General features: G+C 40.8%; 1 long non-coding RNA gene across 1 annotated transcript in view; it reads left to right on the forward strand.

Moving 5' to 3' along the window:
* Positions 1–5049: 5049 nt before the first annotated feature.
* Positions 5050–20740, forward strand: part of LOC120573697 — a 219378-nt gene continuing 203687 nt past the window's right edge. The window contains exons 1-2 of the long non-coding RNA XR_005641750.1: positions 5050–5109; positions 7753–7909. This is a non-coding gene — a long non-coding RNA (uncharacterized LOC120573697). The remainder of the gene's footprint in view (positions 5110–7752; positions 7910–20740) is intronic.

Raw genomic sequence — 20740 nt, forward strand, 5'->3', positions numbered from 1 at the left:
AGCTAGAAAGGTTCTTTTTACTACGTGAAGCTAAGCATACTGCTGTACTTTTACTGCATGGAGCTAAAAAAAATGGACCGAATGTTTTTTTGTTATTGCCAATTGTTCCGGACCTTTGACCTGGATAAAAAATCAGATGCGGACCTTTGAGTGATGTGTTTGAGAACCCCTGCTCTATATGTTTGATGTTGTTTTTTTGATGGTTTTAGGTTGTACAAAGTCCTTTTTACAAATAGTTGTTTGGTTTTGTACATGGAGGACAAAACGCTGTACAATGGTTCAACCAGACAGGCAACTGAAAGAGACAAACATCACCTCTGAGCAGAACAGTTGATTGGTAAAAGAAACTGGAAGCTTAGCATCAAAACGTGTGGACATTTGAATAGGAACAGGTTCCTGTTTCAGTGTCAAGTGCACAATAGTGCAGCCTAGAACAAGCCATTTCGTTTCTCAAAAACAACAGACTCACAGTAAGTTTTTTTTCCGGTGAAAGAAACACGATTGAGTCAGCGTCTTAATGTGAGCATCAAAACTAATGGATTGCTACATCGAAACATCTTCAAAAACAACAATGTAACAGCTGATTCCACATTATCGTACAGGCAGTGTACACTTCCCCGCTGGTTGGCATAACTAGCATAATTCAGCCCAAAAATAAACATCAACATTTTAATCTCCATCTCTGAAACGCCTCGCCGATATTGACACATTTTTCAGTTACACTTTACGTAAAGGTATTTACATGAGAGTGACATGACACTGTCATGAACGTGTCATAAACATTATAAACAAGTCATAAACATTTATGACCTAACGCTTCTTTCAGTAAGTGTTATGGTTAGGGTTAGAGTTAGGGTCATGTATCATGACAGTGTCATGTCACTCTTATGAAGATACCTTCAAGTAAAGTGTTACCCATTTTTCTTCATAAACACAACTTGAATCTAGGGCTGTGTATCGTTCCAATTTTTTGCAATAGCGCTACTGATACCAATACTGTGACTTCGATACCGGTGCCTGAACGATTCCAATTTTATGAAACAAAAAGAAATTACAACATTACGGCACAAATCATCTTATTGATTTTTCAGCTCCTACTACGTGAGCCCCGTCTCTCTGCGCGTAACGTAGAGTTTTTTTCTGCCTGTCTCTACGACCTGTAACGTTAGACAGCCAATCACAAACATTATTAGATCTTGGTAGAAGCATGCTGCGTGCTTATTGGCTCGCTGACGCTGTACAGATTTACTCCTTAGGTATTGAAATTGGTTATGTATACATACTGGGAACTATATTCTCACAAAGGCGAAGCGCGGCTACTTCTGCTACTAGGGCGGAGTGATTTGCTCGCAGCACCTGAGAAGCCCCGTGGTGAGGAGCAGAGAGTTCGCCTGGAGTTTGCTCAGAGTTGGCGTAATATCACTCCGCCCAAGTAGCAGAAGTAGCAGTGCTTCGCCTTTATGAGAATATAGTTCCCATTATGTATACGGTTAGAAGATGGCTGTGTCTCATGTGACCTCGTTATTTGTACACACTGTGACTATACAAATCATAACATGTAAATAGGAAAATGTTGGCGTTATTTTGTCACTTATTGGGAGCATCAGGCTAGTTGGAACCGGTTACCTCCAGGATCTGTGCTAAGCTAGGCTAGCGGTGGGTGTGTCAGACAGAGTTAGGACACGCACAGAGATGAGAAGGGTATGTATGGACTTATCTAACTCTGGGGGATACGGCGAATACGCTAAAGTCCCAATAAGCCAGCGTGTTCCTTTAAAAGAGATCTCTGACTCAGTTGAACCTTCATCATATTCACCTCTCCATCTCCAGCCTTTCCCTCCCTCCTCCTATCTTCTTTCTCCTCATCCCGTTGCCTCATCTCACTGCTATGTTAATCAGCAGTACTCACTGATGAAACAAATGTGGTTTCCCTGAAAAAAATGTTTTGTTTACAGCCAACGTACACAGGCGCGTTCCTCGACTGTAGGGCAGCTTTGAACATGGAGGGGTCAAAGTGCGTCTCACGCACCAGACGTGATGGAAAATGACCGGAGGGGAGCCTGGCAAACAGGATTCGAGTTGTTTCATTATCACCTCAAACACACACATGGAGCGGCGAGGAGGCCTGTAACATCAAACACTCGCAGCGAGTAAAACCACAGTAGCCCCATCTGTACCGGTGAGTCTATCCTTCACACTGCCAAAGTTCAGAGCGGTGATATCAGCTTACAAACTCTCTCTCTCTCACACACACACACATACACACAGACAGACAGACAAACACACAAACACACACATATGCAGACATATGCAGACATATCAAACACACGCACGCACACATACACACACACACACACACAAATATGCAGACATATGATATCAGTTTTCAAACACTCACTGCACTAACGAATACTCACATGTGTACAGATGTGCACGACACCTCTGAGGCCGCCCAGAAATGCGAATCCCTTTTTTTGAACTCGATGAAGCCGTCCGTCAGTGAGCGCTTATGTTTACCGTATGGCTTTCTAACTCGATGAAATTTAGGAGGATAAATAACTCCACTGTAGTTAAATTCAGCCATATGTGGAAGAAGTATTCCGATTCCTGACTTAAGTAAATAGTTACTCACTACGTGCAATTCCTATATTCACACTTTGCATTTATTTATTTTAAGTAACTAAGTTATTATGGGGCATGTGCAATACTATATCAGGGCGTGTGCAATGTCCTCTCAACTAGTGGATGATCTTGTTTATTTGTTGCTTGTCCTAAAGCACATTGTTGTCTTGTTGTATATTGTTATGTACTTACTGTCTGTTGATGTCTGGTGCATGTGTGTGTGTGTATGCAGCACATTTTCTACTGGACAATAAAGTGTATCTTATCTTATCTTATCCTAAAAGTCCTAATACCACAATGTAAAAATACTGTCTGTCTTCCCGTTGACCCTGCAACTTAGTTTTTCTGGGTCAAAATTTAAAATAAAAACTTTTTCGACACTTTTGTCGCTTTTCCCAACGTTTTTTTGTCACTTTTTTTCCCCCCACGTTTTGTTGTCACTTTTTTCGATGTTTTTTTTCTGCACCTTTTGACATTTTTGGCACTTTTTTCAAACATTCTTCCATAATTTTTTTTCAAATGCTATAAAATTGAATAAAACCTCCAAATTCAATGAAAGTAGTGAATATGTCATTTATTTAACTTGTGAAGAGCGTTGTATTGGAACCATCCACATTTTAGAAACTGGAAGTGTTTAATGGTGTAATCATTTCAGCTGGCCGTTATATTGTTGGGTAGTTTCATTTATAATAAAACATAGTATTTTATAAACTACATGTGTTTTGTGCGCAAAAATCTCAATTGGTAAAGTAACTAGTAACTAAAACTGTCGGATGAATGTGGTGGAGGAAAAAGTATTTCTCTCTGAAATGTAGCGGAGTAGAAAGTGGCATGAAAAGTACCTCAAATTTGTACCTAAGTACAGTACTTCAGTAATTCAATTTCAATTCAATTTTATTCATAGTATCAAATCATAACAAGAGTTATCTCAAGACACTTTACAGATAGAGTAGGTCTAGACCACACTCTATAATTTACAAAGACCCAACAATTCCAGTAATTCCCCCAAAAGCAAGCATTTAGTGCGACAGTGGCTCAGTATTTGAGTAAATGTACTTAGTTACAGTCTACCACTGACCGTTACGTAACATAACCATATTTTACATGCACGTTTGCCCTGGATTACCATGAACGTGTATTGTCAACAGTTTGTCTCCTGTGTGTGAGTGCTGGTGTAGGTGCGCCTGTGAGCGTCAGTGTGTCTCTGCAGTTGTTTGTTTTCTGTAGTCCATATACCACCAGCACACGGCTGTTAACTCATTTTACACGCCATGCTCCTCTCATTAGTCCTTGTGTTAACTAGCAGCGAGGAATGCAGTTGAACAGCTCAGTGGAAAAAGCAGTATAATTTAACAAGATGCTAATCTCCAAATTGTTGAAGTGTTTAGTCACCGAGTGTGTAGCCGCAGGCTGCGGCGTCTTCCAGAGCTCAGGTAGAGAGAGAGAGAGAGAGATGGAGGGAGAGAGGGTGGTCTTGCTCTTTACCTCATCCTTTGGTTCTTCTAAAACTCTTCTGGTTCGAGCAGCTGGCCCGGTGATGCGGTGGTTAGGGAATGTCTCGTAACTGAAGATCAGAAGTTTGACACTGTTATAGCTACGAGTCAGCACACAGTCCATAACATGCACGTATGTGGGCGCCAGGGCAGCTCACCTGGTAGAGCGTGCGCCCATATACAGAGGTTTACTACCCTCGACGCAGCGGCCGCGGGTTCGACTCCGACCTGCGGGCCCTTTGCTGCGTGCTCGTTGCCCCTCTCTCTCCCACTTTCACGTCTTCAGCTGTCCTATGAAAAAATAAAGGCCTAAAATGGCAAAAAACAAGTTCAAAACATACATATGTGGAAACTGGGCTAAATATGGCTGAAACGTGAATGTCTTCTGACATTTAGGTTTTGTTCTGACCAGTCATGTATAAAGTACTTGAAAGCAATACTTGAATAACAGTACAAGTATCTAAACAGAAAATGACTGGTAGAAGTTAAAGTCACCTTTCAGAATATTACTTGAGTAAAAGTCTTAAAGTATCTGCTATTTACTGCACTTAATTATCAAAAGTAATCTTCTGATTTTATGTGTACTTAATTATTAGAAGTAAACGTAAAAAAATAACTTTGATTAAGGCCTTTGTCAGTTCTAAACAATCATTGGAGCAAGTACAACATTATAAAAAGCAACATTTCTGAGTGAAAAGATGAATGATGTTAACTCTGCAAGTCGCGTACCAAACATTTTGTTGACTTTTTTTGAGTTGTTGGTCACGTGAATTTTACCATTTGGGAATACAAAAAGTTCTGATTATTCTGACACCACGTGAAAGCAGCACGTCTCATTGGGAGAGTTGAATCCTAATTGGCTCCCTGTCATGTGACACATTTCCAGTCATGTGCCTTGGAAGCAGGAAGCTGTTCTCCTGCCTTGGCCTTGCTGCAGAGATGTTTGGTCTGCTTGTGCTTGCCTGTTGCAAATCAGCTCCCATCTGCACCAACTGTAGGTATCTTGTGCATTTCAAACTAACATTCGTTCATGAATCCCTTTTGGACAAACTGGTCAGCTTTGTGAAACTACTTGTTCATTTAACCTGAAGCAGCTGTACTTGGAACAGCCAGCTCATTTCAATTTCAAGCAGTTCCATGTAGAGATTAAAAATGTAATTTTTTAACTCTGGTTCTTGACAGGTGATGAAACCTTACAGCTTTATCCGCATTGATTTTGATTTGGAAGAAAAAAAAAAAAAATAATAATAATAATATATATATATATATATATATATATATATATATGACTGGACTACATTTTTTTAGGGGCTCAAGATAAACTCACTTTATGATTCATAGACAGATAGAAAGTGTGATATGGAGTCATAAGTAAATCCATTGTAAGGGGATATAAGGTCAACAAAATCATACCTCCCCTTTACACCTTATGTTTCAGTTTTAGAAACAAGCGAGGGCCTCCCCAGCATTAATAATATTTCCCTCATACAACCCTGATACAGAGACAGGACAGGTGCATTAGAACAGTCTTTTTTGGCATCGGAAACAGTTAACTATCTTCCAAGGGAAGGCTCAAATAAAATATAAATTCAGGGTGATTAAAAAAAAAACAAAAAAAAAACTATTCTGTCAATCACAGCCATCAATCATGATGTCACACATCGTTTTTATAGCATCAGATAACTATTTAAAGGTCCAATGGCATGAACATTTTACTTTATGAGTTTTTTTTAACATTAATATGCGTTCCCCCATCCTGCCTATGGTCCCCCAGTGGCTAGAAATGGTGATAGGTGTAAACCGAGCCCTGGGTATCCTGCTCTGCCTTTGAGAAAATGAAAGCTCAGATGGGCCGATCTGGAATCTTCTCCTTATGAGGTCATAAGGAGCAAGGTTACCTCCCCTTTCTCTGCTTTGCCCACACAGAGAATTTGGCCCACCCATGAGAGAGAGACATCATGGATTTCAAACGAGCAAAGTGGCAGTTGGTCAAGGCCACACCACCACCCTCCACCTTGCCCCCCTCCTCTTCAATAGCTACAGACACAGAAATGGCACATCCTAAGGAAAGCTCATTGTGGGACTGGCTCTATTGGCTGTAATTCTGCACCAAGGCTGAATTTAAATAGAATAGAATATAAAAGAGACTTCAGGTACAGTATTAGGGGACCACTAAGGTCTATATAAAAGAGACTTCAGATACAGTATTAGGGGACCACTAAGGTCTATATAAAAGAGACTTCAGATACAGTATTAGGGGACCACTAAGGTCTATATAAAAGAGACTTCAGATACAGTATTATAGGCCACTAAGGTGTATATAAATGAGACTTCAGAGATTACAGTATTAAGGGGACCACTAAGGTCTATATAAAAGAGACTTCAGATACAGTATTAGGGGACCACTAAGGTCTATATAAAAGAGACTTCAGATACAGTATTAGGGGACCACTAAGGTCTATATTAAAGAGACTTCAGATACAGTATTAGGGGACCACTAAGGTCTATATAAAAAGAGACTTCAGATACAGTATTAGGGGACCACTAAGGTCTATATAAAAGAGACTTCAGATACAGTATTAGGGGACCACTAAGGCCTATATAAAAGAGACTTCAGATACAGTATTAGGGGACCACTAAGGCCTATATAAAAGAGACTTCAGATACAGTATTAGGGGACCACTAAGGTCTATATAAAAGAGACTTCAGATACACGATTAGGGGACCACTAAGGTCTATATAAAAGAGACTTCAGATACAGTATTAGGGGACCACTAAGGTCTATATAAAAGAGACTTCAGATACAGTATTAGGGGACCACTAAGGTCTATATAAAAGAGACTTCAGATACAGTATTAGGGGACCACTAAGGTCTATATAAAAGAGACTTCAGATACAGTATTAGGGGACCACTAAGGTCTATATAAAAGAGACTTCAGATACAGTATTAGGGGACCACTAAGGTCTATATTAAAGCATCCAAAGAGCACCATGTCATGGGACCTTTAAAACCAAACTTATCAGAAAAATGAACACTTATACAAACATCAGTGTGATCACAACTACCAAAAAATGTTCACCATCTTTTGAAACGTTTATTTGAGGTGTACTTTGAGTTTTTTTTTTGTTGATTTAGCACAACATTCTAGGCCCTGTAGAAAGGCATTATTTATGGGCCCATCCCTGCATCCACAGCTTTTCATTCTAGCATCTTTTTGGGCCTTCCTCACATGAGGGTACTGGGTATTGGCATTTCCCATCCGCTAACATGGAGGGGGTGGGATTTATGATCTGTACTGCAGCCTGCCACCAGGGGGCGATCAAGATGTTTTGGCTTCACTTTTGGGGTGCTGTCAAGCCCTCCATCTTTAAATACAGTCTATGGTGTTCACCAGGTCATAATATTACGTTTAAGAGAGTACTCTGTTAAATAAAAGTTTAATAAGTGAATGCTCTTTAGAGTTGATGGTAAATGTATTTTACCTTTTTATATATTGATTTCTTCTGTGCTCCATGTGTAGGATACATTTCACATTGTGCCAAAAACTGACTTCTGACCTCTGAAAACTGTCAAAACACATTCCTGAATTTTCCCCAGATACCTTTTCTCTAAATCCTCTGTCCCCCTGTACCTTAGATGTCCTGACCTTCGCGAGTTCAAACAGCCTCCCAAAAGTTACGAGGGAGGAGAGCCGAGCTGGAGGAGGAAGAGGAGCGTGAGAGTGAAAGAACGGACATCCAGACTTATTCTGAAGGGACTTCTAAAGGAAACGGCTTGGACATTGTCAAGAACAGTAAGTGTGAAAACACAGGCACCCTCACACGTCTTCAAGGTCTTTGACGGATGTCATTCACACACACGCACACACACACACACACACACACACACGGTCCCTAAATGTCAAGGAGAGGCTCCTGACATCTAACACTCAAACCGCGTGTCCATTTCCTGTGCGGGACAGGAAGTTAAACAGGTCAAGGAGACAGAAACGCCCCTGTTTTGCTGAACACATCAGGCCTCAGCACCTCCATTGCTGTACGTGAGTGTGTGTGTGTTGTGTGTGTGTGTGTGTGTGTGTGTGTGTGTGTGTGTGTGTGTGTGTGTTTGTGTGTGTTGTGCAGTGTGGGAGCTGTAACTTTGTCCTGTCTCACAGCCCCCACCCCCCCTAAAGTCCCAACAAAACAATGCCCGCCATTGTTCAGCCTGGTATTGCTTGACTTCTATTGTTTTGGGGTGTGTGTGTGTGTGTGTGTGTGTGTGTGTGTGTGTGTTCGTTCAAGTGTGTGTGGCCTTTATCACACTTACACACCGGCTCATGCAGAGATTTTAACAAAACAGTGGGACGTTATGATTGCAAATTAGCATCAGTGCTAATAAGATTTTAGACCGTATAGGAGGGTCTTTTATTTTGTCTCGTTAAGGAAGAAGGGGTGTATTTGTTTTTGCTTGCTCGTTAAACGCAGCCCTTAACGACCTTTGAGGCTGACAGTAAAAAACGGTGATGAAGTGAAATGAAGTGTGTGCTTTAATGGCTGTGGCAATCTGTTGGAGATGTTGTGGAAGGTTTTTTGTCCTTAATGTAGTACAAAACTACACTAATTCTCTCTGTTTTGTTTTTTCCGTGTGTACTTTTGAAATTGCGCGCGTGGTTTTGCAAGCATGCATGCCAGCGTTTTTGCATACGATTGTGCCTGTATTGTTTTGCCAACATGTCCTCAAAACTACCTAAACAACACACCAGGTTGATTTCCAATGACTCCCAAAACCACATATATGACCGTTCTATTTAATCTTGTGAAATGGCTGCACGTGGCAAGTTTAAAACACGTGACCACGGCGGCAGTATTGATCACGTGACCTTTCTATTTAACGGAATGGTGGCAGTTTTTTTTTAAACTGGTAGTTAACATGGTGAAACGGAACTAGTTGATTAGGGAAAACATCAGGAATTGGTCATGGACGTAATTACGTTGAGTTGCGGAAGTAACTACTTCAGACGTAACTACGTCCGTGACAAAGTAAAAGTCATCTTTGACTTTTGGTTTCACACGGGATACGTCACCTGACTTCCTCGTTTGTTCCTTGGTATCCTCCTGCGATAATTTGTACGGCCACTAGAGGTCACCGCCTTACAACAAACATAAAAATGGGTAGTTATAAGCTGCTTGCACAATCAACCTATACGGCCGTTTTTTTCGGAGAGGATGGTCTGTGTTTTGCATATGTTTGCCTGTATTTGCTTATGTATACGTTAGGGCTGCACAATTAATCGCTATTATATCGAAATCGCAATACGGACTAGTACAATATCCATATCGCAGGGAATAGAAGGGGGGGAGGGGCGCAATATTTCTTAAAGGCAAAATACTGTATGTGTCGAACCATTCTGAATTAAGTATTGTGGTGCTGCAGAGACGTCCCGGGCCTACAAATCGTATCCTACAGACTTAAGAAAATATCTTTGTTTTGATCCTCCCAAAAATCACACTATAATCATTTTAATTTTGATATTTTTCAATGAAAATGAGAATATTGATAGAAAAATGATCATTCCCTCCAATGTCGTGAATCATCCAACGCAATATCAGTCAAAATAATAGCCATTAGATATTTGCCTCATATCGTGCAGCCCTAGTGTACGCAGTGTTACCCCAACCCACATTGCTTTTTGTATTTTTGAATATGTTTCTTTGTGTTTATATGCCTCCTTGTGTGCCCGCTGATTGTGTGCTTTTTTTGCTTTAATTTACATTGTGCTTTCTGGTGGTCACAGTTGCACAACATCCCAGATAGTAAAGTTAGTTTCATACTGTGATGATTGCTCTGTAAATCTAAGTGCACACAGAAGTGGGTTTTTTGTTGTTGTTGAGAGCAGCTCATTGTTCATTGTCTCGTATGAGAGCAGAAAGCTTGTTGGTCCCTGAACTCTTCATCACTGTTGCGTCCTCGTCCATGCTTTAAAAATCCATAACAAGCTCAGCTGTGGCGCTGTTTGGCAGAGAAGAGTTTGCGTTGGGGTCACTTCTGAGGAAAACATGGACTTGTCGTAAATAGCTGCCAGTCCCGACCACCTTAGTCCAGCTCAGTTCCAAGACCAAGTCAAGTTCAGTCCAAAACCTGGTCCAGAGTTGGGTGGGAGGGCCAGGTCAATGTATAGAAACAATAACAGGACTTAAAGGATTTTTGTTTCCTAAGTAACAATGTTTTTTACCTTAATAAAGAGGCAGTTTAACCTCACTGTGTAAAGGCCTTTACACACCGGGGATGTTTTGTTTCATTCGTGCATGTCAACAATAAGTGGCGATCTTTTGGAGGTTTTTTTCCCCATGTTCGGGACACCGGGCGCGAAATGTCCGAAAATGTGCCTGTGTGAATAGTTTTGATGCAAAATATTCACAGGCGATTATTTTGCATTGGACATTCTACAGAGCTGTAAATTCTTACCTGACCTGCCACGCAGGCAAGCTGTTTCCTGTCTTTATGCTAAGCTAAGTTAGCGGGCTGCTGAGGGTAGCTTCATATTTAGCGTACAGACTTGACTCTTGTCTTTCTGAAATGTTGTACTCTTCTTTCAAGGTAGTCTATGTCCACGACGTTCCACTTCCGGGATTGCTGCTGTGTCGCAGGAAATTCCGCCGAAGCATGTCTTTTCGCCGATGTCCGTTTCCTTACCGCTTTCTTTGCATATCATTTAATTCATACTTTTATTAATCCTCAGTGGGGGAATTACAATTTACACTCTGTTGTTATTACACACTATACACAAGGCTGACAGACACACACACACACACACACATGCTCAGGTCCTTTTTACATTACTTTGTGTTGGCATTCTAACCTCCGGTGGATTTATGAAGACTATGGTTAACTGCTCCTCAGATCTCTGCAGGGTAAATCCAGACAGCTAGCTAGACTATCTGTCCAATCTTTCAGAAGCTACCTCTAATGCTCTTTTTTTTATATTATTTCGTGGTGTTTTAGTTATTTCTTTCACTAGTCCAAATATAATTCCGCTGAATTACGACAACAAATGAGACCAACATGCAACTTATATTGAAGCCAATCAGCTTCCCTGTTATTGCCGCGAGTTTCTGTGATATAGGTCTTAAATTTCATTCATAAAGGTCTTTAAAAAAAAAGTCTTAAATTTGACTTGGTGAAACCCGCATAAACCCTGCTTCTGCTACCCAATTTATATATTCTGTATGAAATTTGAAACCCTTTTCTTTTCCATCTCGCACTCCCGTTATTTCCACCTTTTGGCGAGATTTCACGAGAGCGGTCTGTCAGCGGCCCAGGACGGTCTCTGCAGACAGCGGGCCACCCTGCCTTCAAAATATAATATAAAACATCTACCTTTTCATATCTCGCAACATTAAACCCTTCCAGACTCCTCAATGTAACAACCTTTATTGATACGGCTCCATGCCAGCAGCCCTGGACCACCATGACTGGTAGAGAAGGAGAGAGAGAGAGAGAGAGAGAGAGGTTTTTCTGTAACATGTCTGCATGTATTAGTATGAGTTTATACACTATAAGCATGATTGCACTATTCTGTGTGAGATGCGCCCTGATTCGGGGATCTATAACTCTCTAATTGGTTTCTGTCTGGGGAGAACTGATGCCAACAAGGAGAGACGAGCCTCGTCTTAATATTTTCATCCGCTCATGATGTGGTTAGCTACCGTGCGTGTGCGTGTGCGTGTGTGTGTCATCTCCTACCTTGTCCTGAAACTTTAGAAGCCTGTGGAATGTCGACTGGGCTTCGGAAAGAGAGGGGAAAAAAAACAAAGCTGGAAAACCTTTTCCAGCCAAAAACTATTCCAAATCCATTTACTTCAATCCTTTATTAACTCTTTTGGTTCGTATATATATATATATATATATATATATTTTTTTTTTTTTTTTCAAACTTTATTCCCTCACTTCACTGACTCCAGTCTGCTTTACTTTAATATGTTATTTTTTTTTTTTTATTTAACTTTCCTGCTCTAAGCCCTCCTCGCCATGCTCCTTGCTAATTTTATTGGTCTTTCTTTCCTTTCTAACTTTTCCCTCGTTCCCTCCGTCGTTCCAGTTGTATTTCTTTTAATTAAATGTCCAGTTTATGTGTAATTCCTAAAGCCGGAGCTTATAGCCGTGCAGTAAAATTTAAATCAGTGTAGACTACATGTTTGGTTCAGAATGATGAAAACGACCAATCAAACGGCTGGGATGCCGGCCAGCTTCATGATGTAATATCCTGTTGGGTTAAATCCTTTTTATTTGAATGTAACGTTCTTTTTTTTTTCTTTCGTTCTTTCTTTGCATCCTGGAGGTAATGCTACACACACACACACACACACACACACACACACACAACAAAAACACACAAACACAAACACAACAACACACAATATAAATACGCACAATACCCACACACACAGTCTCATATCCTTTCACTCACCTCTGTAAATGCGAGCAGGAAAAGGGAGTTTAGACGTCAGAGAGGAAACGGCCAAAACATTATTCCAATATGTTTTTATTGCTGCGATTATTAGATTTCATAAAATAAATCCATTTTAACTGAGCTTGTTTTCTCAGCCTGTTTCAGAATGAAGGGCGACGTTGTGTATATATTTGTGTGTGTGTCTGCTCTCAAACTTTAACCTTTTAATCACCAAATCTCTTTCACATCTGTGTGTGTATTTCTGACGTTTAGTGACGTGCGTTTGTGTGTGTGTGTGTGTGTGTGTGTGTGTGTGTGTGTGTGTGTGTGTGTTTGCATGTTCAAAGGCTACAATAGAGTTATACATCGGTGCTAATTCCGTTCCACAGCTCGGCTCAGTTTCCACTGCCGACCACTTAGCATTAAGCCTATTTCCCTTACTTCAGCATAGGCCTAGTCTACTCTAATCGTGCATGTGCGTGTGTGGTGTGTGTGTGTGTGTTTTATTAGCGTCTATTTTCCACATACAAGTGTGTTGGAGTGCGGTTTCCATCATGCAAGTATGCATCAAAATAGTGTTGTGTGTGTTGCATTGCCTTGTCTTCTTGATAATTCTAAGAATTCTTCTCGTGAACGGACAGAAGAAAATAAGTGAAAAAAGCAAGCAGAATCAATGGCTGACTGGAAACGGTGGAAATACCAAACTGGAGTTATACCAAACTATACATGCAAAGCATCCATGGACACATGTTTGAGCATGTGTGTGTTTGCATGTGTAATCATGCTCACATTTTGCCTTCATCTTTACACGTGTGTGTGTGTGTCTGTGTGTGTGTGTAATTATGAAGGTGTGTCGACCATTTCATGTATGCAGCGCAGCAGCAGTTACATTACAAGGACCAGTGTTGCTTTGAAACCTCCTACTGTGAGTGTTATGACTCTAACACATGTGACACACACACACACACACACAGAGGATGTTTTACATACTTTATTACCTCAAGGTTTTATGGTAAATGTAGACTGTAATCATGCAGCCATCGGTACAGTAGTTGCATGTGTCTCGGTCAGTGTTGTTACTATTTGTTCTTGTGTGCTTTAATAGTGACATGACGACACACACACAACACAAACAACACACTCCTGCTCTCCTGCTGTTTTAGGAGCCATGGTTTTGATCGAGCAGACCTAGGCCTCTCACTGGTTGTTGGCAGATGTCCAGCGGCCAATCACAGGCCTCCGCCAATTAGAGCCTGAGTCTCATTTTACGGCTTTGTTAGTTGTGTGTGTGTGTGTGTGTGTGTGTGTGTGTGTGTGTATCACAGTCCCACCAGTTGATTTAGTGTTACCCCCCTGATGGTGTGTGTTTTGAAAGCAGCTGTAATGTAAATGTAATGTAAAGCACAGAGATTATCTGACTAATAAGGAGTTTTGTGTGTGTGTGTGTGTGTGGGGGGTCTAGCCTTCAAATCTCTACCATGCATATTCAAATTAATCAGTAAAATCTTAAATTTAAACATGTATTTTATTTTATTTATGTACTTTATCACTAAGGCTTGTTTGGATATAATATATAGTTGTGTTAAATCTTATCATATAGGGCTGGTATATCGAAGCTGTCCGTAATGCCTGCTGTTTTGGACGGTATTGTTAATATAGTTATTGCTCAGGTTTCCCTACACTGTGCGAGAACAGGCCAAAATTGTAATTCTTATTTGCAGCAATTCCCGAGCGTCTGAGAATTTGTTTGCTTTTTCGCCGCCATTCGTCCTGATTCGGCGTAACGAAATAACAACTGCCAGGGTCATTAACATACTGATCAGCATTCATGAGGTGCTTTGCATTGACTATTTATGGTTAAAAATGGGCTTGTACAGGGCGGGATAAGAGGCTGATCCATGTACGCACATTTGAGGGTAATCTGTGATTTATAAAGGGAACATTGCTTACAGTTGTGCGTATACATTTTTTTTTTGCCGTACGCCATTTTTGGCTTTTGGGCGTACGTACAGCACTTTTTTAGTAAGGATCTTACGCACAGTTTTATAAATGAGACCCCTGGTCTGTGCACATGGTGGGGATCAAAGCCAGTGGCCTTTTCACCATGAACTCACTGTCTTACCTGTGTGAACTACTACCTACTATAGTCTGCTGAAGGCACGTAGGTGGTCGCTCAGATACGCTGGCATGGCTGTTTCTTGATACTTGTATGTGTACGTTTGTTTTCATCTCTGTTTTGAACCCGCCTCCAGACAGGAGTTAGACCAATCAACTTGCTTGACACTCAGGTCGGCATAACGCGTAGTTGAGATATGGGAAGTGTGCACTTCAGCTCCTCTGCAACCTAAGGTTTCCCATAACACACTTCTCTGCGTAGGCAGTATTCAAAGATTGTCTATGACTGGAAAATAGCGCCAACGGTATGAAACGGTACATGCTTCCTGTCTCCTAAATAGGCCCTTGTTTGTGTGAAGTGTAGTGAACATTATATTCAATTTTATTTATAGTATCAAATCATAACAGAGTTATCTCGAGACACTTCACAGATAGAGTAGGTCTAGACCACACTCTATAATTTCCAAAACCCCAACAATTACAGTAATTCCCTCAAGAGCAAGCATTAGCAGTGGCTGTTGCGACAGTGGCGAGGAAAAACTCAGTTTTAGGAAGAAACCTCGGCAGACCCAGACTCTTGGTAGGCGGTGTCTGACGGTGCCGGTTGGGGGTGTGATGAACAGTGGCAAATAATAGTTATAATAAAGATAATGGAACAGTGACTTCGAAGGTAGTCGTGGAAGTTCATGTCATAGCAGGGCACATCATGTCATACTGAGTCATCGTGTCATGTTTGCATAATGTATTTATTTTTTTCCTTTGCTAACATTATATATAGAGATTTACACGGATAAGACATACATAGCATTACGAAAATGAATTATATGTGCCGTTCGTGAAAGTTAATGTTAGCCTAGCTGTGCCTTCAGATCTCGCGAGAGTTTGTTCCTTAGACAGAAACAGGTCTCGAACAAAGTAAATTTTCCCCCTGATGTTTTCGTCTGAAAAATGCCATTTTAGTTTCAGAGTGTTCTGGAGATATGTGGTGTGGGAAGAATGAGTCCAGTATTTACTTTGGTGTCTATGTGGCAAAAGAATCGGTCATAATCTGTGTTCACTTCACCTCTCACATTGGAATCCATACCATACCTGCCGCTAGTCTCAAGTTGCAAGGTTTCACTTCTAAACTGTCTCTGGAGTAGTGTTGTAGTGGCGTTTCGGATGCAGAGGACACCGCTAGCGGTCTGAGAGCACCTACAATGGACACTCTTCTGTTTTCTAATTTGTGCATATTCTTCAAAGTTGCGAGTCGACCACACATTGGTTGGTTCAAATGGCTCTTTAGTGATGATACATCTGCTTATCTCTGTTGTATTTGTCATGTTCTATAAGTCTGTCTCTCTCAAAGGGAATGATAAATGATCGGTTTCTCGCCTCTCTCACATTCCTCAGAAAATGTGTACATAAAAACTACATGAAATATAATAACGGTCTTTAAAATAAGTCAAGGACACACACACACACACACACACACTCCTACTGACTGCTAAAGACCATTCGTATAAAAAGGAGGTAAGAATAAATAAATGTTTTCAGTAGCTGGAAAGTTATCAAGTCCTTAGTTGGAGGGCTACACGCACGCACGCACGCACACACACACACTCTGTGAGTCTTGCTCCACTACCAACACAAATAACGGCAGAAAAAAAATCATGTTAGTAAAAATGGAGCGCAGACTGCCAAGGCCACAGTCCTCCCTTTTATTACAATAAATCATAGCATGGAGTTGGAAGTGTGTGTGTGTGTGTTTCTGGGCGGTTGTCTAAGCGCTGCCCTTGTTTTCCATCCCACTTATAAAGGTCAAAGCCCTCGGGAGTCGTTATATCACCCCTGATATTAGTGCGTTTGTGTGTGTGTGTGTGACCAATGTGTTTTTTACTAATGTAATTTGTCTGAAAAGTACAGTTCACTACTTAAGTGAATGCTGGTGTATGTTTTTGTATTTTTCCAAGTTAATTTTGTTATGATTATACAGGCTGAAGGGCTGAACTGGGTCTCTGCGGCAGTAAATGTGTATGTATTCATTAGGAATCAGTGAATTGAGGAATGCGGTTCTCCAAAGTACTTTAAGGATTTATCCATTTACTATATGTCTCGGTGTTTGCTTGTTTGTGTCATTGATTTGCAGAGAGATTTTAAAATACATCAAAAAAGAAATGACGAAACAAAAAGATTTAAAAAAAAGGAACTAAAGATAAAAACATAGGATGTCTGTCCATATGTGGCCTGTATTTTTTTTTCATCTGTTACCATCAGCCATGCAGTTGTATTTAAAGCTACTTTAATCAATACTTTTATATCATCAGTAAAACAACAGAGGATTTCTATTGTGAAAAGTGTCGCTCGTAGTGACCCAGAAAATGATCACCCGATTCTTCAGCTCTTCTTACTTTTGTCTTCTGAGTATCACACACTTACCCTCTGTACTGTACATTCCGCTGTAAGAAAATGCATATTTGTACATTCTGCTTCTGTCTCAGTTCTTGAAGCCCATCGAGCAGGTGCGTGCATTGATTTGTGCACATTAGAGCGCTGCATGCTCCTTATTCATGGATGCTTGGATTTCTTTTTCCACTTCAAAAACTGTCCATTTGGCATATGATGGAATATGTTGCACTGACTTATTATGCATCTATTTTAGCACACTGAAAAACATGTTTCATAGTAATGGGACCATTAATAGAAGGTTTTGACCCCACATCATTGGTTTAGCTCACCCCCCCGAAATATGATTGCTCCCCTTTCCCAATCCATTGGGCTAGAGTGCTGTCAATCTGGCAATTGTGATTTCCATTGGATCGGAGTACTGTCACTTGGCTGCCTGGTCTGCCAATCTTCACAGTCTTTGTCACATGACCAATTCATGTTTCCATGACTATGGAACTATCCAAAATTCTGATACCATGGAACCAGCACTGGAATTTTATTTTTATTTTTTTAAAGTGGCAGACTGAGCTTATAGAAAATGTGTATTGTATTTACAATTTTTTTGTTGTTGAAGAAAACAAGTGAAATTTATAATGAATGTGATTTGTTTTATTAAGCAGAATTACATTGTGTTGTTCTATTCTATCCACTATTTCAAAGCAGATTTTAAGATTTTTTTTTTTGCTGTATTGTGATAAAATGCCCCTTATTGGTCCCCCCCCCGCCAGTGCCACCCCACTTAGAAATACCCAGATTCTGGGTATTTCAAAATACCCAGATTCTGGGAATTTCTAATGGTGTTGTTGATACCTGCCTGGGTGAGGAGCTGTCAGGGTCAGATCTCTGTTCTGGGACTACTCTCAATTAGAAGTCCACATCCAGCTGTCACCAGGATAAAACCTACAAGCTTTCAGGTACAAGTCGTTGTCTTGAACAGCCGAATGAAACGACCCCTTCAGGCGATGTAAATGGAAGACCAGGGTTTTCATTATATTTTAAGAGTCACCCCTGTTATGTTTTTACAGCCCGCTATGCTACAATATAGTCTTTCTCCACAGTGAGTGAATGGGAGCCATATGGAAAACGCAGCACTGTACCTGAGCCTGCTATTTTAGTCACACAGACAGGGTATTGTACTGTAAGGATGGAGAGAAAGGAAAAAAAAAAAAAAGAAAGGGAGGAAAGAAATAAGGTGGATGAAAAGGGTATGTAGTGAAGAAAGAGAGAGGAAGTCGTGACAACCCAGGAAGAAAAAGAATGATGATGGGGGAGAGGCAGAGGAGAACGGTGGGTAGAGAGAAATAAATAAAAAGAACAAAGGGAATAGGAAAATGGGGTGAAAGGAGAGAAAGGATGGGGAGAAACAAATCGTTGGAGGGGGAAGAGACATGGGACGGATGATGAGACATTGGGTACCTGGAAGCAGACGTGTAAAAGCCCCCACCCTGTCTACATGGTAACATGACACCCAAACTCAAGAGTCGGAGTCTACTTAGTCATTTTGCATCCCTTTTGTGATCATTTTGTGATGGTTTTTCATCTATTTTTCTCATTTTGCATCGGTAATTTAGTCTTAATCCTTGTATTAAGTCGTTTTACACTTCTATTTGGTCGTTTTTGGTCTCTTTGGGGTCATTTTACGTCTATTATTATATTTTATAAATGAAATTTCCCCTTGCGGGATTAATAAAGTCTCTTAATCTTACTTTTAGTAGTTTTGCACCTTCTTGTTATTTTTTGGTTGTTTTGCATCTCTGTCATTTTTTTTGTCAAGTAGTTTTGCATCTATTCATGGTGGTCTTTGCATTCCTTTTTAAGTTTTTTGTGTTTCTTCGGCCGTTTTGTGTCTCTTTTGTGGTTGTTTTGTCTGCAGTCGTTACGTGAATGTTTTTGGCCGGTCATTAAGCGTCACATTCTGGTCTTTTTGCATCTTTGTAGACATTTTTGTGTCCCTTTTGTAGTCATTTTGGGTCGTTTGAAGTGATTTTGTATGTCTGTGGTCATTGAGTGGTCCCTCTGTGATCATTTTTGGTCTGCTCTTTTAGCAACATGTTGTGAGTCAGGGCCCCCGACACTATGGCAGAATTACTCACGTTACTGTAATTGAGTAGGTTTTTTTCTGTGCTTTCACCTTTTTAAAATCAGTTATTTTACTTTTCCTTAAGTATGTCTTGTTTGAAGTATTGTACTTTGTAACATTTTAAATCCCATCCGTTAGAGGGAAAAAAAGGTCTCTAATGTTTTAGCAAAGTATCTGTCGACAAACTAAAATCTAATTGAAGCTGCTTTGTGCCCTTATCAAATTCGCAAAAGACTGCGGTTTAATTAAATAAGTATAATAAGTATAAAAAAGACGAAAAAATAAATAATTATATCTCCCCCGGCTGTTATTTAACTAGAATATTTTTGCACTCATTCCACCATGGGCCTGGGTCGGCCTATTCAGTAATCCATTCATGGCCAACAAAAGTACGTCATGAGTCGGGAATTCCACCTGCGCTGTCGAAGTTGAAGGAAAATGTCTGCCTCCTTGGCCTGCGCCGCTGCCCGTTACTGGCTACCCCTATCACAGATGGGACACGCGCGTCTCTCGGTTCCAGCGCATGTGATTTGCATTGCATTTGCAAGTCTTTGTCCTCGTGTCCCACAATGCGACCCGGCTAAACGCGGGATCAAAAGCTTCAACATCAAGGCCGGTCCACATCCATGTCTGGAGACTCAAATGCGAGGGCCAAGGATTCGGTGAAGTTGTGGCGCAGCTGTGCGACACATGGAAGACACACATGCGTGAATTCAAAACACACACCACAGAGAAGCGAGAGTAAGAAGGGACTGTAAGAAATGGAAGAAAAAAAAAAAAAAAGAAACATGAGAAGAAAGGAGTGGAAAGAGCCAAGGTGGAACTCTGCGGCGGCATGTTTTTATTTTAGAGGAAAGACGGCGAGGAACTTTGACTCCGCATCGATTTAGAGAGATTACTGACTCATGATTGGACGGGGAGACACCCACAAACCTAAAATACCTCTATAAAAGTCCCTCATCGCTTCCACAAAAACAGGAAGACAATAATGGGAACACACACGTACACGCTTTATGCGGTGACGCACACAGTGACACACACAGATCACACATAATAACATGCAATGACGCATGCATGAATATAATTCCTAATGCGCACATAGACACACTTGACCGGTACTTGCTGAAACATGCTGGCAGTTGCGTGTAAGTGTTAACGTAGGTTTGGATGCGCTCCTTGATCCAGTAATGTTAGCAGACCGACGGCCTCCGCTCTGTGGTCGTAAACTGCCAATCAAAAGAGGAAAGTGGAGAAAATAGCGACGGCTGAGTTGAGTTTGTTGTCCAGACAGACCTGGAGCAGAGCACAGCAGAGGAAAGTGAAACTGTATAGATGCAAGATGTAAACGTGATTGGCATAAAACGGACTTGAATGTGATGAAACACTTTGGTCGTCTTTTATATAGGAGCTTTTAACTGCAATTTCAGGTGTTTTTTCCACCTTGACATGTCACGAATCCTGCGAGGATTGGACCCAAACGCGGAGAGCAGGCAAGAGTAAGGTGAGTAGGATTTATTAAACAAACAAAAACAAAGTCCATACCACAGAAGGAGTCCTGAGCAGCAGGCAAACCA

This window comes from Perca fluviatilis, chromosome 14 (genome assembly GCF_010015445.1).
Source record: "Perca fluviatilis chromosome 14, GENO_Pfluv_1.0, whole genome shotgun sequence".
NCBI lineage: Eukaryota > Metazoa > Chordata > Actinopteri > Perciformes > Percidae > Perca > Perca fluviatilis.